The sequence below is a fragment of the Chiloscyllium punctatum genome, chromosome 44 (genome assembly GCF_047496795.1).
Source record: "Chiloscyllium punctatum isolate Juve2018m chromosome 44, sChiPun1.3, whole genome shotgun sequence".
In the NCBI taxonomy this organism is placed as follows: Eukaryota; Metazoa; Chordata; class Chondrichthyes; order Orectolobiformes; family Hemiscylliidae; genus Chiloscyllium; species Chiloscyllium punctatum.
Genome location: NC_092782.1, coordinates 5018169 through 5040154, shown reverse-complemented (window position 1 = coordinate 5040154; position 21986 = coordinate 5018169). Strand labels below are relative to the sequence as shown.

General features: G+C 40.4%; 1 protein-coding gene across 5 annotated transcripts in view; it reads right to left on the bottom strand.

Annotated features, from left to right (window-relative positions):
* LOC140466677 (copine-8) overlaps positions 1-21986 on the bottom strand; it is a 360152-nt gene that overhangs the window by 177801 nt on the left and 160365 nt on the right. The window lies entirely within an intron of this gene.

The following is a 21986-nucleotide window of genomic DNA, read 5'->3' as shown; positions in this document are numbered from 1 at the left end:
TCAAGTCACCCCTTATACTTCTATAGTCCAGTGGTAATAAACCCACTCAATTCAACCTTTCCTCACATACCAACTTGTTTCATCTAATTATCAAACTAATAAACCTCCTCTGAATCACTTCCGATCAATTTATGTCTTTACTTAATTAAGGAGGCCAAAACACTTCACCCTGTAAGCCCCTTATTAAACTCACACTTTGGCCAGGTGCCCATCCTGCCCTGAAAATTGTTTCACTTTGCTTTAGCATTTGTCTTATGTCACTGCGAAGGATCTTGGATGTCTTTAACATATTAATGCAAGTTGTTTTTACACCACAATGTGCATACTCTTATGCATGATCAAACAAAATTAATATCTAATTCTGTTATACAATGAGATTGTAATTTAGAATAATCCAGAAAGTATTAGCATTTATTTCTGTTGAATGTTTTGGAAAAACTTCTGAAGGAAGGAATCCACCATGTGCTCTAGTGATCAGACTTTTGATAAGTCCATTCCATTACTTAGGCAGGGAATAGGATTAAAAAATTGGTGTTAACATTTCTGAGTGAAAGACTTCCAGATATGAATAACATGGCTTTTTTTTCATATTAAATGTATCAATCGGCCCAGCATATCTTCTCAAACTTCTATTTATCATTTCACTGCTTCCTGATTAAACCTAGTCCAATTATGTGAAAGTCAATTGTGCAAGGACACAGAAATGTAACATGGAGGTGCCACATGTCCCAATTAGTAGCACACTCAACACAGAGTCACATGATTCTGAGTTCAAGTCCCACTCCAGGACCTGTGTGCAAATATCAAGATGGACACACCAATGCAGTACTGATGGAGTATTGCACTGTCAGAGTCTGATCTTTCAAATGTTAAACCAAGTTTCCTTCCAGGTGAACATAAAGGATCATGTATAACTATTTTGAAAAATATTTAAGTCAGGTTCAAAACATATTCTCAATGGTGGAATCTTATAAACATCTAAACAATACGAGCTATCGTGAGACATCCAAGCATCACATGAAAAATCAGGCAAGGCCTTTCTTGACATTGGCAGCAACAAGTCACATTCTCCAACAGAATTCCGGGTGTCAAGACAAGAATTGCACCATGGAGCAGTGAGATACTTATTAACATGTCTATATTGCTGCGTGTCATCATGATTCACCAACGTTACACCTACTCCATGTGCCAGCAGCTAATATAGCAAACACACTTCATGGGTTTCAACCTAATAGCCGTGTTTTAAAGTGAGTAGGGAATAGTGTTCAGTCACGCTGATGGAGACAGCCTTCAATCCAGGGTCTCAGGGCAGTAGGTCAAGGGCAGCCATCAATATCCATCCAGGGCTTTGGCACACTCAGGCGGTCTCTTGTATCAGGCTGGGTCAGGTACTCTCTTTGAAGGGGCTGGAGAACCAAATGTCAGGAATCCCAAAACCCTTTCTGTCCCATTGTGGGTTGTGTTCACCTGGACTCAAAAAATAGTAGGGAGTGAGTGAAAGTGGACGGTGCAGCTGTTAATACTGGTATAGATGAAGGAAATGTGGTGAGGTGTCCTGTGTGAATGAGTGGGAGGAGCAGAGACTATGCAGCATTGGTAATATGGGGAGATTGGGTAGTTGAGAATGAGTGAGGGAAGATGTTGTATGCAAGAGTAAGAGTGGACAGCATGAGTCTTGGTGGGAGCTGAGTGCTGTAGACTGATTGCAAGATGATAGAGAATGGTAGCACCCACCCTGGCAGAGCGAAGAAAGTCATTGACCTTCTTTGATAGTACAGGGCATTCTCCCAGATGACTGGCTCTGCCGCTTCATCCAGTCTGGCTAGGTCCAGTGTCATGCACTCCACAGACGGTCCTGTGCGAAGCTGAAAGCCTTCTTGTGCACAATATCCAGGCCTTCAAGGTCCCTGTCTATAAAGTGGGATGCCAGTTTCCCCTTCTCTGTCATATCCAGGGCACCTCCAGCCTGCTACCACTTGTCCAGGTGGCCAACAGCCTTTTTAAAGATGGCACAGGTGCCAGGAATGACTGTCTATTCCAGGATAACTCAGCAATGCTGAGTTCTTCTGGTAGCTGCAAATGGCAGAATCAAGCTAGCATCGGGCAAGAGGGGCATAGCAGGTAATTAATGAAGCAAGTCTGGGACACTGCAATAAAAACACTCACTAGGGCTCACAACAAGAAACCATCAATGAAACTTGACAAAATTGACATTTGGCCAAAATATCTAAGATTTCTTGGTTAGGCAGGGATCATCAGAGAGTTTCTCAGGTGGATGGATTAAGGACACACTGAGCATGAGCATCATCATTATTGCAGGAAAAACTCAATAATTAATTGCATCATATGACATAAGCAGCATTAGCTGGGGCAACCACCCAACACTATTTAACGTCCATGCATTGTTTTTGGTTCCCAAACTATAGTTTGCTCTTCAATGGACCACTTAACCCCTTACAACCATGAGTAATCCATTGTTCACCTGACTGGGCACATCCACTTCTACTGTTACCGTTTTCATTTATACAGCATGCCAGCAGATTCTACAGTTACAGAAATCTGATTGGATTCCCATTGTTTTCCAATGGGTTCTGTTCCTACAGTTATATGTTGAGATGGATATAATCCTGCAGATTTTGGGTGCCTTTACATCCAAGCCCTGAAACAATCAATAAATTATTGCATAGAATCCCTGCAGTGTGGAAACAGGCCCTTTGGCCCAACAAGTCCACACCGACCCTCCGAAGATTAACCCCCCAGACTCATTCCCTCTACCCCATATTTACCCCTGACTAATGAAACTAACCTCCACAGCCCTGAACATCACAGGCACTTCACTAACCTGCACATCTTTAGATTGTGGGAGGAAACCAGAGTACCCAAAGGAAACCCACGCAGACATGGGGAGAATGTGCAAACTCCACACAGACAGTCACCCGTGGCTGGAATTGAACCTGGGTCCCTGGCACTGTGAGGCAGCAATGCTAACCACTGAGCTACCATGCCACACAATTTCTTCCCTGCACCCTACCTTTTCGCAAAAGAAAGACTCTCCAATTAATTAAACTTTGAGATTTCCTTGCAGTGATCAATAATCATGAACTTATTGATATTTCAATTTCCAGTCTCTTCTGTTCCCTCTATCCTTAATCTAATCATGCACAGGCCACTGACACATTCCCAAATTGTTTTCTTTCCTGAAACATGGAGCATTAGGCTTCAGATATGGCACACTAGCACTGTGCTTTTTGCATAACAAGAATAAAATTCCATCAGTGCCAGCTTTACAATTTGCAGGACCTGAAAATAAGATCAATCTAATCTCCTCTATCCACTTAAATTTGCCCTGATACATTCACTTAAATGCCAGGTCTGTCTGGCCAATTAACAATTTCTGTTTTTTTCCCATTTAATTCTGTAGTGTTTCACTTCATTGCTCATTTAGGTTGTGGCATTTTCAGCTCAGACTTATTGCCATGGAAACAATTCTGTGGTAGGATGCAGCTTTAACCAAGACCAAGTAGTGGTGCAGTAGGTACAAGGATATACTGCTTACCTGTAACATGCAGACAAATAAAACCCAATAACGGTGCAATTCTAATCAAGTGATGCAAATGTGCTTTACTTCAAATTACTCCATTCGATTGCAGAAACATCAATATCAATGACAATACACAGCGCTGAAAAAAATAAGACTCTCCGCAACTTCATCTGAATATATCTTGTATAAGATCAAACCAAAGTCTCTTTGAAAAGACTTAATGTACATTGATGTTCTGATAACACTGAGAAAACAACTTCACTCTAATAATTTAGGTTACGTTTTGAATTGATCAAATACACGACTGGTTTGCTCTACAGAGTTTCTCTAGCACTTTCTAGTTTTTATCTCTCCCACCTGCGTCACCATTAACAGGACAGTCCTGTCAGAGGTGATGTCACAGTGGTATATATTCAGAAGTGAGTGGCCTTGGGAATCCTCAACGTTGACTCCAGACTCCATGAAGCGAGACGGTATTAGGTAAAACATGCACCAACTATCATCATCTATTGTCCTTCAACTGACAATTCAGTGCTCCTGAATATCTGTTTCCTCCTGAGGTGTAGAGCATCACAAATGCTAGTCCTCAGGTAATTCAATACAGTTTATTTGACAACAAAAATGGCTGAGTGTACTGGATACAGCAAAAAGCTATGTCCCTTGACAACATCCTAGCTGTTTTACTGAAGACCTTGTGCTCCAGGATTTACCACATTCCTAGCCATGCTGTCCTAACACAGTTACAACAGACCAGGCATCCAAAAGACAAAATAAAAAGCAGCCCAGATACATCATCTTCATAAAAAGCAGAAAACTTCCAATCAAGCCCAATTACTGCCAATTGAGGACAATGTCCTAGACCCAACTATCTTAGGCTGCTTCACTTATGACTCTCCCTTCAGCACAAAGATAAAAGTTGGGATATTCACCCATGATTGCATAGTTCCAATCACAATCCCTCAGATGATGACATATTTCATTCCTGGATGCAGAATAATTTGGATCCAGCCTTGGGCTGAAAAGTAGCAAGTGGCATTCGTAGCATACAAGCTGTTTGCAATGACCATCTTCAATAAGAACTGAACCTCTTCCTTTTATGGTCAACAGAATCACTGTCACTGAATTACCCCACCAGTAATATCCTGGGAGCCATCAATGACGATTAAATTATCTGGATCAACAACAATAATACTAGCACTAGAACAGTAGACCAGAGGCCCATCTTGACTCCTCAAAGGCCATGCACCATCTACGAGGCATAAGTCAAGAGTTTCATGGAGTACCTCCCAAGGTTGAATGGAGCTCCAACATTCAGGAATGTTCAGGTCATTCAAGAAAATACAACTTCCTTGATTGGTACCCCATCTTCCACTTTAAACATTCACTTCCTCTACCATGAGCACAATGTGACTGTAGTATGCACCATTTACAAGATGCACTGCAATGAATAATAGAGATTGAAAGTTTAGTCAAAAAGAAAAAGGGATCATATGTAAGGCTTAGAAAGCTGAAATCAGCCAAGGTTCTTGAGGAAAATGAAAGAAGTGGGAAAAACTTAAACAAGGAATTAGAAGGGCCAAAAAGGGCCATGAATTATCCTTCGCAAGAAGGAATAAGGAGAATCCCAAGGTATTTAGCATGTATGTTAAGGAGCAAGAGAGCAGTTAAGGAAAGGATGAAGGAGGCAATTTATGCATGGAGCCAAAGGCAGTAGGTGAAATTCTTAACAAATATTTGCATTGATATTTACCAAGGCGAAGGAATGGAGAATGGTAAGATGATGGAATGAGTTGATATTGTCTGGCATGTCAATATTAAGAAGAAGGAGATATTGGATGCCTTGATGGGATCTATTCCATGAGTCAAGGAATGAGATTGCTTGGGCCTTGACAGAGATCTTTGTATTGTCTTCAACTACAGCCAAGGTCCTAGCAGACTGGAGAATAACAAACATTATACCTTTGTTTAAGAAGGGCAACAGGGATAATCCAAGAAATTATGTGCCAGTAAACTTTACATCACTGGCAGGGAAATTATTGGAGGAGATTCTTAGGGACAGAATTTACTCATACTTGGAAAATAATGGAATTTTTAGCATAATTGGTCTCACAATTTGGTTGAGATTTTTGAGGAAGTGATGAAGATGATTAATGAGGGGAGCACTGTGGATGGTATCCACATGGACTTTTTATAGCATTTGACAATGTCCCTTGTGGTAGGCTGATCCAGAGGATTACATCAAATGGGATCCATGATGAGCTGGTAAATTGGATACAAAATTGGCTTGATCATACAAGATAGAGGAAATTTGTGGAGGCTGGGAAGTTGTTTGTAATATCTAATACAAAATGATTTGGATGAAAAATGTAGATCGTGTGATTAGTATGTTTTTGATGACATTGAATTATGGATAGTGAGGAAAGGAAGGTTGTCAAAGGATACAGCAGTATATTGATCAGTTGGAAAGTTGAAGAAATGGCAGATGGAGTTTAATCTGGACAACTGTGAGGTGATGCAGTTTGGGAGGTCAAATGCAAGAGGAAATTATACAGTAAATGGCAGGCCCCTCAGGAGTATTGATATACCAAGGGACCTTGGGGTGCAAGTTCATAGGCTTTTAAAAGTGGCAAAACAAGTGGATATGATGGTACAAAAGGCATATGCATGGTTGCTTTCATCGGTCAGGTCATTGAGTATTAAAGTTGGCAAGTCATGATGCAGCTGTATAAAACTTCACTTAGGCCACATTTTGAATTTTGTGTGCAATTCTGGTTGCCACACTACGGGAAGGTTGTGGAGACTTTGGAAAAAGAGCATAAGATAGTTGACCAGGATGTTGCCGAGGTTGGAGTGTATTAGCAATAAGGAGAGCTAACAAGTTGGGCAAACTTGGATTGTTTTCACTAGAGCATCAGAGGCTGAGGGGCAACCTGATAGAAGTAATATAAAATTATGAGAGGCATGGATACAGTAGATAGTCAGAGTCTTGATGCGGAAATCATAAATATAGGGAGCAAAAGTTTATGGTGAAAGGGAGAAAGGTTAAAGGAGACGTGGAATGCAAGTGTTTTTTAAACAGAGGTTGGTAGGTGTCTGGAATATGTTGCCAAGGAAATAGAAGAAGCAGATACAATAGCAAAGTTTAAGAAGCATTTAGACAGACACATGAACTGGCAGAGAATACAGGGGTACAGATTATTTACAGTCAGATGGGATGAGTTTAGTGGTGTTATGATCAGAGCAGATACACTGGGCTGAACAGCCTGCTCCTGCGCTGTACTGTTGTATGTCCTGTGTTCACATATGCTACACAAGAAGTGGTTTGTAGAGTTCTGCACATAAGAAACCTTCAGGTAGGTATTGCTGTTAGAAGTAGCACTATACCTATAAAATTCATGTTAATGACATTTATGATTTTATATCTTCATTATTTCCATATAGAGGGAGGCATCAACTGCACATTGTAAATAATTTGACGAGGTGACAAGGTTCCTCAGAATTCAGGTGAAGTACATGGCACTTGTGAGCACTCTAAATCTTTGTGATGTGAATCCATACCAATGCAGTCTACAGCATTTCTGGTGCTACTGCTGCCTCTGTGCACACCTCTCAACATTTAATTGTCATGCTTGTTCACATCTTCTTCCCTGTTAAAGCAGGTACTGAAAAGATGATGCCTTTGCTTCAATTTTTGCCCGTTTGCTACCTGAGGGTACAGCAGGTCATAAGCTCAATCTATGCCATGCAGACCAATGCCCACCAGTAATAGTCTGCCCATTGCATGGTGTTTTTGCCCCTGAAAATCATCTTGTGCATCAGTGCCGAATCAGCCTGGTAAATTACATTCCTTTGACCTACCATCTTTGTCCAAGGAATTTGTTGTTAGCTTTACATGGGTTTGTGACCTTCTGCTCCGAAAGTCTTCCCTTGTTACACCCGCAAGAGGATCCTGAAGGTGTCTTATTGTTTCAAAACAAAGAGGATGGGGGAGCTCACCGCTCATCACTTCTTCCCCTCATTTGACTGTTGACGCCAGTAAGTGATAGATTTTCATGTAGTCTACTGTAGTCCACTTCAATAGTTGAGTGGCAATAATTCACAGAATCACTTAATTCCTACAATGCAAAAAGAGGCCATTCAGCCCAACAAGTCTGCATCAACCCTCCAAAGAGCATCCAACCCAGACCAATACCCCCACCCTACCCAATAACCCCACATTTATCATGTCTAATCCACCTAACATGCACAACATGGGACAATTTCCTCTGGCCGATCTACCTAACCTGCTCATCTTTAGACTGTGGAAGAAAACTGGAGCACCCGACGTAAACCCATGCAGACATAAGGAGAATGTGCAAACTCCACACAAACAGTCACCCAAAGCTGGAACCAAACCCAGCTTCCTGGTGCTATGAGGCGTCAATACTAACCACTGAGCTACTGTGCCACCCAAGAGCTCGAGTTGCTAAGTCATGAGATTTTTGGCCTTTCCTAATCAGGTTGCCAGTACAATTCCCTGTCAACCTTTCACAGTTTTAGGGAGTGTATTAAACATAAATATTGGCTTCCTGACAAAATACAATACAACCACCACCAGCAGAGACCTCCTGTTATCAACTGGTCTCACCTTAAGCACAAAGTTTGATACTACATTAATACATTAAAAAATTAAAATAAAAGCTTTAATTGACAATTATATAAACTGTCTGCCTTATTATTGGTTTATTTTGTGGCTAGTCTATAAACTTCACTTTCAATAAACATAAGGGGAGTTATGATGTAGTGGTAATATCACTGGACTAGTAAGCCAGGACCCCAGCCATTTGCTCAAGTGAGATGGGTTTGATTCCCACCTGGCAGATGCTGAAATTTGAATGAAATAAAAGTCTGGGATTAAAAAGTTGGACTAATAGAAACCATATAATCATCATTGATTATCATTAAAAATCCACATGGTTCACATCCCATTTAATTCTACATCCCATGAATGATTCTTTTTAAAAAGTGAATGGTTGTAAGGAAGATCCAGAATATAAATAATACATGAAAATGCCTAGTTACATTCACTTCGGGATGTACAATACAAAATTAAAGCACTTTCTCAACCGTGTCCAATACGGGTATTGGAGTCTGCTGGGACTGATGCTCAATCTCAGGTTATTATTTTGTGTGATCCCAGCGAAAAGTCATGGAAACAGTAAAAAAAAATTGACTTCTATCTTCATTTTCTTTCAACATTTTACGGAATGTAAAAATGCAGTTGTTGTGGGTTTGTTCACCAAGCTGGGAAGTTGGTTTGCAGATGTTTCATCCCCTTTCTAGCAGACATCCTCAGTCACAAAAAATGGAAGAAACATCTGCAAACAACTTTCCAGCGCGGCGAACATACCTACAATAACTGCAACCGGCACCCGAGCTTTACACAAATCTTTACACAAACCTGGAATATAAACATTTCTAAAGTGAAAATACTGGAGGAAGAGAAGGCAACTTGACCGCCAGGCGACAGAGACAAAGTGAGAACTGCAGATGCTGGAGAGCCAGAGTCAAAAAGTGTGGCGCTGGTAAAGCACAGCCGGTCAGGCAGCATCCGAGGAGCAGGAGAGTCAACATTTCAGGCATAAGCCATGAGTCCATTTGACTTGGGAAAGCAATGAATCATAAGGATGGATCTGTTGATTGATTAGTAGCTGATGTGCGAGGGCAAGCCATGTGATGAAACTTCCAGGGATAAACTTAATCACAGTTGGCAAAACTAGGTGACTCATATATTGTATTATTTTTTAAAAAGCCTTCTTAGTCACTGCGTATATACTCCTGCTATTTCTTTAAAAAAGAATCCAAACCTTTCCAGATCAAATACATATTAAAGTGTTCTTGCAACTTCACAGAGGCAAAGTATCATAACATACAAATATTTAAAATCAATTGAAATAGTTTCTCTGCTTGGGAGTTTTAGATTCTTCAGTTTAATTTGCCCTTAAATCAATGTAAACAGTGCAAAATTTGCAGACTTTTAAGTCTAAATTACATTTAGAACAAATCAATCATCCATGATCTTTTATTTTAAATTGGAAAACATCACAATGCTCAATTCCACAATCTACAACAATTCCCTAACCAGCTCTTGGAAGAAACATCCAGGATTAGTCAGACACCAGTTGAAGTTTCCACTGTTTGCCCATTTTAAAGGATGCTCTATAATTTAAGCTGAAACATTTGAGCACAAGGCTGGGTTATCTGTTGTGGTACCAACCACTGAGGAAACATCGTTAGGGGAGGATGCAACCATCAACTTCTCTTTTTCTAATTAGTAGTGGTAGAAGACAAACTACTACTGAGCCTTAAAGACAAGGGGTACTTGTTTTACACAAGATATAATTTATTGTGCAGTAGCAGTAGGCAGACAATAAACAGTCATGTCAACTAGTTACACACATTTCAACACTTCAACAGCAAAACTGGTGTGTGCTTTATATAATCTGGAAAAACAGTATAACTAAAAACCATTCTTCTAAACAATTAGAGTTGATTGCATTCCAGAAAGATTCACACAATTTAATTTCCAATATTGACAATAATAAAGGAATGTATTTTCAGATTTTATTTTCAAATTCACTTTTAAGGTTTCTTAGGAAAGCAATGTTTGAGAAATGAGAATTGGTGTTTCAGTGTCATGTTCATCACCTTCAAATGACTGAACACACAGTGCTCTATTAGCAGAGAGAATGACCCACCAAGCTCCTGCCTTGAGCTATGTCACACATACGTTCCAAAATATTCAGCACAATACTGATATCACTCGATGACTTTTACCATTAAAAGACTGCAATTTTGAAACAAATCAACAGCTGAGATTTTTGTAAATCTTGACTGAACAAAGATTAATTTTTTAAAAACCATTATGAGACAAACCATGAGTAAGATTTCAGAGAGTTTCTGCCCAGGACCTGATCTAATGATTCCCAGCAGTCAGGTACATGGTTGAGGAAGCAAACAGGACATCATCCTAGTAAAGGGAGATATCAGGAGGCCTAGGGCATGAGAGGCCTAAGGTTTCTTTGCAGGCTTTGAAGCAGCACTCCCGGTCATCTTGACCCACAAGACAACAACATTGTTAAGTAAAAGTATATGATCTACTCTTGTAGCCACAGGCCAAGTATGACTCGCCCGGTAACATTCCTGAACAATGATAACCCCAAGGATACAGACGATGGGAGATTTAACAATGGCAATAGAGTCTGAGGTCAATTATGAGAACTCCCAGCATCATACTCTCCTGAGTGTGCCACCACCTCTGGGACAGCATATATTCAGGGTTGGAGATGAAGGGGTCTAGAACATTAGTTGTAAGGTATGATTCTTTGTGTATCATCATGTCAGAGCCTGTTGCTTGATTCATCTGTGGGACAGCTCTTCCAGTTTTGACAGAAGCTACCCAGAAGCCAGTGAAGAAGACTTAGCAAAACGGCTGGGCAGATTGAGTGTTTATCAATGCTTGAATTTACCAAGTCATACGACGTGTTCTGTGCAGTCCTATATGAGTTTTTTTTTGTTGTGTTGGTTTCATACAAACAAATGATTTTGGGGGGTATTTTAGTTCACAATTAAGAGATAGCCACATAGCTATGGGTCTGGAATCACATTTAGGGCAGACTAGACAAGGCTAACTGTTTTATTTCCCTGAAAAACTTAAGTGAACCAGATGATTTTTACAACCACCCACGACAATGTATAATTTAGCCTCATTAGGTTGAAGTAACCTTTAACTTAGAAAAAAATTATTCACCAACTTGATCAAACAACTTTTGGATAAACCACACAAGATTTTTCACACCATTTCAATACAAATTAACAAATAATTCAAATGAAGTAACTTCAAATCTTAAAGAGTAGATAACTTAATGATTAAATTATAACAGTATTACGTTAGCAAATGATATTGGTCTCAAGCCTATATGTGTTCCACCTTGATGGGTGAGAGCAAGGTAGATAAAATGAACATCTTATGAGTTGATCTCTGAGCCAGATAAATGAGTTCTAAGGGAATACTGGTAAAACTACCATGAGAATAGACTTTAGCCTTGAAAGAGAACAGCTGAAGTGGGATTTTATAGATGCATAAGTGAAACTAGAAGTTTGAGCTGAGGTGGAATGATCAGAGCCACATGTGGAATCTGAACACCACCACAAACTAGTAATTAATGGCCTATTTTGCACTGGAAATTCACATTAATATTAAAATATATGCCCATTCAGGTGGATATAAAATACCTATGATATTCCTTGGAGTTGATCATGGAATTTGCTCTGGCTTGTTCAACCTTTGATGGCTCATCACCAATCTAAGTTATCTGGTCATTTATCACATTGCTGAATGTGGAACTTTGCTATGTACAAATAAAATGCTATCTTTAATCAATAACAAGCATGAATACCTATAGAAGGCAAATGATTGGCTTGGGGGTATTTCTAGGGCTTGTAAGGTGCTACGTTTGTTTGATGCTTTGCAAGTTGTTTAGTTTTGAACTATCGATTTTAATTCAAGATTCATTGGAGCACATTACTTGATACTAGCTCTGTCTAATGACAAACTAGAGCAACCTGGGTTATCACTGGGTCAAGGAGCCCAGGTCAAACCAGACTGAAGGTCAATTGCCAGGTTTTACACCTGAACACAAAGTACAGAGCTGTTAATTTTGCCATGAGTGAGTGTACACACTTTCATGCTGTCAGATTCAGAATCTCTGCTCAGAGATCAGAAAGATATACTATTACAACAATTTTGAAAACTAGCTGTTTTCTATTCAATGCCAGGAAGATTGCTCATGGGAACTTATCTGCTGATCCAATGAATGAAATTTATGGATATAGAGGATTCACCTAAAAATGGCTGTGGGAAGGAAGCAATGGAGCCGGAGTTAAGAGTAGAGGTCAACTCAGGGATTGTCAGAAAATTGAGGGACGTGGGAGAAAAGAACCTGTTGGAAACTGGGAGTAACTTCAGAGTGATTTCTATAAAGACTGCAATTCCGTGCAGTGTATGAAGTAATTAGTAAATATGATGTGTGGTTATCAGTCATGCTCAAAAGCTAATCTGCTATCATTAATTGCCTACAGAGTAGTGTTTAGTCAATGTTGATTTTAGTTTGTTTGTTACAGTGAAAATCTTAACTTAAATCTCAACAACTAATTCCTTTAAATCAATCATTGGGAATTCAAACCACTTTCTAGAAACAATCAGTGTCTATAGAAATCTTAATTCTTTAAGTGCAGTAGAACTAATCTGACCTCAACCCTCCAGGTGTGGATTTAGATTAGATACCCTACAGTGTGGAAACAGGCCATTTGGCCCAACAAGTCCACACCAATCCCCCCAAGAGTAACCCATCCAGACCCATTTCCCTCCATTTACCCCTGACTAATGCACCTAACTCTATGGGCAATTAAGCATGGCCAACTCACCTAACCTGCACATTTTTGGACTGTGGGAGGAAACCAGAGCACCCAGAGGAAACCCATGCAGACGCAGGGAGAACATGAAAACTCTTCACAGACAGTCACCCAAGGCTGGAATCAAACCTGGGTTCTTGGCGCTGTGAGGCGACAGTGCTAACTAGTGATGATTTGCATACCCGGTTGATAAGACTCCATGCTGATGTGTGCATTTGCAATATCTATTCTGTGGTATACCATATCATGCCATATGCCAAACCAGCTAATTATTATAAAAATAACATGGATAGCTCAAAGGATATAACCCAACAAAAATTAAATGAAAAATAATATTTTACCAGTCATATTGTTATAAATATTGGAGAAACTTAGTAAGTCAAGCAGTAGCTGTAGAGAGAGAAACAGAGCTGAAAATGTGTTGCTGGAAAAGCGCAGCAGGTCAGGCAGCATCCAAGGAACAGGAGAATTGATGTTTCGGGCATCAGCCCATGCTGCCTGACCTGTTGCACTTTTCCAGCAACATATTTTCAGCTCTGATCTCCAGCATCTGCAGTCGTCACTTTCTCCAGAGAGAGAAACAGAGTTAACGTTCTAAGTCCAAGATGAAACTTCTCCATTTCTAATTATTATATCTGTTTCTCTCTCCAGAGATGCCGCTAGACTGTTGAGTTTCTCCAACTGGTTGGCATTCCAACCGGAACTCTAACAAACAAACACATTGAGTTAGACCCTATCTACCACCCCCTGAGAAAAGGAACAGGAAGTGACTTCACCACAGGAAATAACATCACTGCAGGAAATGACAGCACCAACCCAAAGAAAACCAAACATATAAATAGAAAGCAGGAGTTTTCAGCAGTGCTTCACCTGAGGCCCACTGAAGATGTTACCTAGTAGGGTGATGAAATGTCTGGAAATGAACTTTCCAGCTCAGCAAGCAAACCTATATCCAAAACCCCAACCTGAGCTACAAATCTTCTCAAAACTCACTTTCTCCAATACTTTCTGCTTTTTTTTTGTTTCGGATTTTCAGAATCAACTTTTGTTGTAAATATTATTCATTTGTGATTAAAGCTGGAAGGAATATATGAAGGGGTGTTTTTGTATATTAATATCCATGACTAGCACAGTGCAGTTTATATTCTGTAATACAACTACCATCACTTTAAAAGAGATTCAAAGAATTTTATACAATTATTGATAAAGCTATAGTCAAGAACAATGAAGTCATACTTTCAAAGAGAAATGTTTAGGGAAGGCATTCATAAATCTTCTTTTCTCTACTGATTTTTAAAAAACACATGCTCTTTTCCTCTTTGGACAAGTTCACGTGAAGTTAATTAAGTCGCTCTACATTAATACAAATTACGTTGAATACAAAGGCAGCAATTGCTTGGCAGCCACCATCTGCAAAGGATTTGGGACCTTTATATTTTAGTAGGCAAAGATGTTAAATATAACCTGGTGGCAAATCAGCAAAAGTACAATTATGAAAAGGTACCATTGCAATAGGAAAGGTATAAACCCAACAGAGCCAGATTAAGAATTCTTTATTCCCTACAAACCCAAAAACACTCTTTGACCCTCTACCAATACCCCATTCCAACCCACCTTGATCCATCAAACATATTTAAACATCTGTTAACCTAGATTAGATTCCCTACAGTATGGAAACAGGCCCTTCAGCCCAACAAGTCCACACCAACCCTCCGAAGAGTAACCCACCCAGACCCATTGCAGTAGACTACAGATGATCAAAAAACTTTAGGTCATCACCTTGTCAAAGTGACTAACAGACAACCAAGATCCTTAAAATATCAAAATCCGCAAGTTATTACCCAAGTAACTGTGTCTACAAACAGCTAAACATGATTCACTTTCCAGTTTATTTTTATGTTTAGTTGTTGGACACAGTATCGTCTGCATTTTATCCCCCAATTATATTGTTACAATTTTTGAAAACAGTTAGGAACTATATTCTTATGCATGATATACTTGTTGATAAAAATATCTCATGACTTAAAACTGCACAACAGTCAGGGTACAATACGACAAAGTGTCAGACCATGATCCACATGAACAGCTGCAAGAAATACACTTGATGAAAGTTCCAGCATTTGAGTTTTAAAGTGTGATTACTTTAAATTAGTACAAAAGCAAAACCTAACACAATGGCAGCAGATGTCTTACAATAAAGCTAAGCATCGGTAATGAACCAAATGCTGAATGATATGGAGAAAAATCAATCCAAAATAGTCCCAGAGTGAGAGCAAATAAACTGAGTGAACAGTGCAAAATTAAATGGAGATCTCAATGGCAGTGAGCACACAATGCCAGCTCGTGATGAATTGGGAGACCCGTGATGATGTAAAGGTATTTGCGAAGCTTAAAACAAAAATGCAGTTCAATCATTTCCTAAAAAGCATAAGTGAAGATAAAAGGTTCAGTTCCATCCTTTTACAGGAAGGAGAGAGAGGGGGAGAGAGAGAGAGAGAGAGAAAGAATTACATCTGTTCAACAGCTGAGAGATCAGTGAGGAAGTAACAAAGTTATTGAGAAATTCACCACAGATCTCAAGCTTAAGTCAAACCTTTGGGTCAAACAGATTGAGAAACACAGGCAGCAACTGTAATTTCAAAGAAAACACAGACACTGGTAGATATGTTCATTTGGGACTCTACACCCTGATGTATAAAAAGCTCAGATTGAAGCTCTCAATATTGCAGGTTTTCTCATCACCAGAATACATGAAGCCACTGGCAAACAGACGACAATGCTGACAATCCAAATGACTCCAAATGTTGAGAAAAGAGAAAGACAGAAGGGTAAATGCAATTGAAAATCAACAAATGCATGCACACAAGATGGAGAAAAATATGCAGGAGCTGTGGATAAATTGATGACTCCACAAACTGAAGGAAATGTCCAACACCCAGATTAAACTGCAGAATTCTGGGAAACCCAATCACTGGAAGAAGAAGTACACATCAAAAGAAATAAGATTGAAAAGCAATACCAGAGACACAACAAAAGAATGAAGAAAATAAAACAGCAATACCCTGGAAGATGGTGATGAGTTTGAGAACACAACAGACACAGGATCCATACAAATGCATAACACAAAAGTTGATGAACTCAGAGCATGGATAGGCACATGGGACTGGGATGTTATAGCCATTACAGAGACATGGCTAAGGGAGGGACAGGAGTGGCAGCTTAATGTACTAGGGTACAGGTGCTTTAAGCAGGACAGAAGTAGTGGAAAGAGGGGAGAGGGAGTTGCATTTTTGATTAAGGTGAGTATCATAGCAGTAATGAGAGATGAAATAACTGAAGGATCATCCTTCAGAGAGACTCTGTGGGTGGACCTAAGAAATAAGAAGGGGCTGGTGATGTTATTGGGGTTATACTACAGGCTCCCAAATAGCCAATGGGAATGATAGGAACCAAAATGCAAAGAAATTTGGGAGACTTGCAGAAGCAATAAGGTTGTCATAGTAAGGGATTTTAATTTTACAAACATAGACTGGGACTGCCAGAGCACTAAGAACTCAGACGGGGTGGAATTTGTCAAGTACGGGAAAGCTTCCTCAAGCAGAGTATAGAGGGTTCTAAGCAGGAAGGGGCAAAACTCAACATATTCTTGGGAAATTGAGCAGGACAGGTGACTGTGGTGACAGTGGGGAAGCACTTTGGGACTAGTGACCGTAGTTGTATTAATTTTAAAATAGTTATGGAGAGGGACAAAACTGGTCCATGGGTTCAAGTTCTAAACTGGGGCAAAGCGAATTGTGATGGAATTAGGCAGGAGCTTGCAGGGGTTGACTGGAGTAGTTTGTTTGCAGGTAAAGGGACCTCTGGCAAGTGGGAAGTCTTTAAAAGCGAGATAGCTAGAGTTCAAGTTCTACATGTTCCTGTAAGTGGGAAGGGCAAGATAAGCAGGAATAGGGAACCCTGGATGATGAAAGATATTGAGGCTTTGACTAGAAAAAAGGCATGGATCAGGCAGCTGGGTTCAAGGGAATCTCTGGAGGTATACAGGGAATACAGGAGTTTACTGAAGAAGGAAATTAAGAGGGCAAAGAGGGGGCATGAGATAGCCTTGGCTGAGAAGATTAGAGTAAATCCAAAGAGGTTCTTTAAGTATATTAAAGGAAAAAGAATAACTAGAGAGAGAATATGACCCCTCAAGGACCAAAGTGGACATGTATGGGCAAGGACCTCAATGAATATTTCCCCTCTGTGTTTGCCATGGAGAAAGACGTGAAGATTTAGGAACTTGGGGAAGTTAGTAGTCATATTTTGGGGACAGTCTACTTCACATTAGAGGAGTGTTGCATGTATTAGAATGTATGAAGATGGATAAATCTTCTGGTCCTGACCAGATATATCCAATAATCCTGCAAGAGGTGAGAGAAGAAATTGCAGGGGCCCTGGTTGATATTTTTTAGCATCATCGTTAGCCACAGGTGAGGTCCCGGAAGACTGGAGGGTAGAGAATGGTGCGCCTTTATTCAAGAAGGGCTGCAAAGAAAAACCTAGGAACTACGCCAGCAAGCTTAATGCCTGTGTCAGGTAAGCTACTTGAGAAAATTCTGAGGGATAAAATATACATGCATTTGGAAAGACAGGTTTTGATTAGGAGTAGTCAGCATGGCTTTGTGTGTGGGACATGGTGCCTCACAAATTTGTGAGAGTTCTTTGATGATGTGACCAATAAGGCTGATGAGGGCAGGGCAGTAGACAAAATCTACATGGATTTCAGCAAGGCTTTTGATAAGATTCCACATGGTAGGTTGCTCTAGAAGGTTAGATCACGTGGAATCCAGGGGAGCTAGCAAATTGGATACACAATTGGCTTGATGGGAGGAAGCGAAGGTTATAGCAAAAGGATGCTTGTCAGACTGGAGACTTGTGCCTGGTGGTGTATGTCAGGGGTTGGTGCTGGGCCCTTTGCTGTTTGTTATCTACATAAATGGCTTGGATGAAAATGTACAAGGCATGATTAGTAAGTTTGCTGTTGACACTAAAACAGGAGGTATCATGGACAATGAGAAAGATTATTGGAAATTGCAGCAGGACCTTAATCAGCTGGGGAAGTGAACCGAGAAATGACAAATGAAGTTTAATATTGATAAGTGTAATGACTTGCATTTTGGAAAGTCAAGTCAAGGTAGGAGTATCATGGTAAATGGTAGGGCCTTAAGGAGTGTAATGGAACAGTGGGACCTTGGAGTTAAGATGAATAGTTCTTGGAAAGTGGAGTCACAGTGAAGAAAGCTTTTGGTACAATGGCCTTCATCAGTTGGAGCACTGAATATAGAAGTTGGGAAGGTATGCTGCAGTTGTACAGGACATCGGTGAGGCAGCACTTTGAGTATTGCATTCAGTTTGGTCACCTTGCTACAGGAAGAATGTTATTAAACTGGAAAGAGTGCAGAAGAAATTTACAAGCATGTTGCCTGGACTCAATGGTCTGCATTACAGGTCACAATTGAACAAGCTAGGACGTTTTTCTTTAGAATGTAGGTGGCTGAGGGGAGAATCTTATAGAAGTGTAGAAGATCATGACAGGCATGGATAGGGGGAATGTACTCAGTCTTTTTCCCAGGATTGGGGAATCGAGCACTAGAGGGCATTGGTTTAAGGTTAGAGAGGAAAGAATAAAAAGAAATCTGTGGGCAACTCTTTTTTCATTTGGTATGCATATGGAATGAGTTCCCAGCAGAAGTTGTTGAGGCGGGCATATTAACAACATTTAAAAGTCACTTGGATAAATACATAGATAGGAAAGGTTTAGAAGGAAATGGGCCAAGCGCAGGGAAATGGGGTTAGCGTAGATGAACATTTTGGTCAGCATGGACCAGTTTGGGCCAAAGGGCCTCTCTCTGTGCTGTAGGACTCTATGACTCTCATAATGATGTAGCAGTTCCCAGAGAAAAGAAATTCACACAAACATTCTGGTTGAGAAGGGGGGGATAGGAAAGAATCCTAGAACCATAACTCTGAAGCTGACGCTTGATGTCAGAGAACAAAGTAATGTGATCCCACTCAGAGTACACCAGAAGACCTTATCCTAAAAATGTGGAAAAAATGGTGACCCAAAGGAAGATGCTCTGAAACTGAGCAATGTCACCTTGATGGTATATGGTGGAGCTGGGATGTGACATGTAAGAACAACCAAAAAGGGACATGCAAAGGAAGGTCATGAATTAGATGTTTGTCACCATGGATACAGATGAGTCTGCTTTCTAAAGTTGAGCAGCTGGGAAGACTTGCTGTCGATTGTAATAGAAAATTAACAATATAACAACGATGCATATAAGTCGATGCCTACCTCTATGTTATATATGGAAGGTACACCAGTTACCTTTTTGGTAGATACAGGGGCAACATATTCAGTCCTTAAATTAAGCCAGTTTAGACAATCAATGCAAATAAAGATGAGTGGAAGGTTCATGAACACAATGGGTGCATCAGAAGTCATGGTGCGAGAGAAATTTTCCGTACCCCTATTGTGCGAAACTAGTAATGGGAAAACATTCCAATTCTCATTCTTGTTATCGGAATTCTGTCCTTTAAATCTGACGATCAGGATCTCATAGGGAGACTGGGGTTGGACTTGGTCAGTACTCTGACGGACTTGTAGGTAATTCAAAGGGAAGATTTACCAGAGCAGGCTGTAAAATATGACCCACAACCCCTGATGTATATCTATGAGTGGCCATTAAGCCAGAGAGCGATAAGTTCAGCGAGCGACTCACTCGCCCTGGTAGCAAGCAACCATGTTAATCCTGTTAACACCAATTTTCTTGCTGGGGACATGCTGCATTGCACAGCACACATACACCACAATGGCCCCAACAAATCAGATGAAAAGGAATGGTTCAGGAGATTGGTTAAACTAGATCAGTTGTTATTGTGTGAATTTTACTGGAGTGATCACAGAGTGCAATCAGTGTGAACTTATCTAAGGTATTCGTAACAGCAAGCTGACCCTATCTTTTTGATGTGGAAGACTCTGCTCCTCACATGTCACTGGTGAAGATGTCTGGTGACAAGTGGCAGGATTTGGGACCATGGGTTCTAAAGGCACAAAGAACAAAAGATTGGGTCTTCAGGGACGATAGGGGTATCTGGTTCAATGCAGACATGTGAACATATAAGGAGAAACTAAATTGGCTAACTCAGGCAGATAGGACAGTCTTGCACAATCTCTCAGCAACAAACTCAAACAAGCAGACAAAACATGTCCAGAAACCCTAGCCATTCTCCCCTACATCAAAGACATCTTGGAAATGTCTACCAGACTACTCAGGCCCCTTGGCATCATGGGAGCCCACAAACCCACCAACACATTAAAACAGCAGCTAATGAACTTGAAAGAGCCTATACAATGAGCAAAACTAATGTCATTTACAAAGTACCATGCAAGGACTGTAACAAACACTACATTGGACAAACAGGCAGAAAACTAGCATGAACACTAACTAGCCACAAAAAGACATGACCCTCTCTCACAAGTATCCCCACATACGGATGAGGAAGGACACCACTTTGACTGGGACAATACATCCATCCTAGGACAAACCAAACAAAGACACACACGAGAATTCCTAGAAGCATGGCACTCCAACCAGAACTCTATCAACAAACACATCGAGTTAGACCCTATCTACCACCCCCTGAGAAAAGGAACAGACAGTGACTTCACCACAGGAAATAACATCACCACAAGAAATGACATCACCAACCCAAAGAAACCCAAACATAGAAAGCTGGAATTTTTCAGTATTGCTTCGCATGAGGCCCACTTCAGATGTTACCTAGTAAGAGAACAAAATGTCTGGAAATGAACCTGTCAGCTCAGCAAGCAAACCAGCATCCAAAACCTCAACCTGAGCTACAAATCTTCTCAAAGCTCACTACTTAAAAATGTGTGTCAACCAGGTGAAGGTACAACAAGACCATGTGCGTGCCAACACAAGCAACATGTAATAGAAAGAATAAACAGTCTCACAGCCAACAGATCAGATCAAAGTCCTGCTACCTGCAGTCATGGATGGTGGTGGACTATTGTACAAATAATTGGAAGAGGGCACAGCACACATCTCCCCAATCTTAAGACTGAGGGAACCCAGGAAGTCAGTGCAATAGACAAGGCTGAAGCACTTGCAACAAACTTCAGCCAGAAGTGCTGAGTGGACAATCATATCAGCTTCCTCCAGAGGTCCTAAATGTTACAGTTGCTCATTTTCAGCCAATGTTATACATGTCATGTGTTGTCACTAAATGGCTGAAAAAATTGGTTACTGCAAACATTACTGAACCTGACAATATTCTGGCAATACAATGAAGTACTTGTGCTCCATAATGAGCTGCACATCTGGACAAGACGTTCTACTGCAGCAATATCTACCCATCGATGTGGAAAATTGCCCAGACGTGTCCTGTATGCAAAAGGAAAGATAAACTCAATCCAGCTAATTACCATTTCATCAGCTTCCTCTCAAAAATAAGCAAAGTATTGTAAGTGTTGTTGATAGTGCTATAAACAGGCACTAATGTAGCAATCACCTGTACCTTGACACTCGGCTGCCAGGCCGACTCAGCATCTAACCTGATTACAACATTGGTCCAAAAATGGACAAAAAGAGCTGAATTCAGAAACTGAGGTGAAAGTGACTGCATTTGACATCAAGGCTGCATTTGACTAAGTGTGGCATCAAGGAGCCCTAGCAACTTTGGAGTGAATAGAAATCAGGAGAGGAACTCTCCACTGGCTGGACTCCGACCCTGGCACACAGGAAGATTGTTGTTAGAAACCCATCACCTCACCTCCAGGACATTTCTGCAAGAATTTCTTGGGGTAATTGCTTTGGCCTAACCATCTTCAGCTGCTTCATCAATGACTTTCTCTTCCATCAAAGGTCAGAACTGAGTATTTATAATGACTATGACTGCACAATATTCAGCACTATTTGCAACT